Below are 312 nucleotides of genomic sequence, written 5' to 3'. Positions count from 1 at the left end.
CCAGTTAAGGGCATGTACCTGGGTTGCGGGCACATCCCCAGTGGGAGATGTGCAGGAGGCAGCTGGTCGATGTTTCTCTCTCATCGAAGTTTCTAACTCTCTATCTCTCTCCCTTCCTCTCTGTAAAAAATCATTAAAATATATTTTTAAAAAATCAATAAAATATATTTAAAATGAATTTTTAAAAAAATCTAAAGATGGAGCCACCCCAGGTACCATCTTTGTCTGAAAGCTCAAATCATGTAAGCCAAGAGTGGTTCAGTTTGTAAGCCAAATTCACTACACACACTAGTTCTCAACATGTATATCCAC

General features: G+C 38.5%; 1 protein-coding gene across 1 annotated transcript in view; it reads right to left on the bottom strand.

The window, feature by feature from the left end:
• PSMD11 (proteasome 26S subunit, non-ATPase 11) overlaps window positions 1-312 on the bottom strand; it is a 36636-nt gene that overhangs the window by 3594 nt on the left and 32730 nt on the right. The window lies entirely within an intron of this gene.

Source organism: Myotis davidii, unplaced genomic scaffold (genome assembly GCF_000327345.1).
Source record: "Myotis davidii unplaced genomic scaffold, ASM32734v1 scaffold699, whole genome shotgun sequence".
Classification (NCBI taxonomy): domain Eukaryota; kingdom Metazoa; phylum Chordata; class Mammalia; order Chiroptera; family Vespertilionidae; genus Myotis; species Myotis davidii.
Note: the sequence above shows the minus strand (reverse complement) of the source record. Positions and strands in the feature narration are given on the sequence as shown.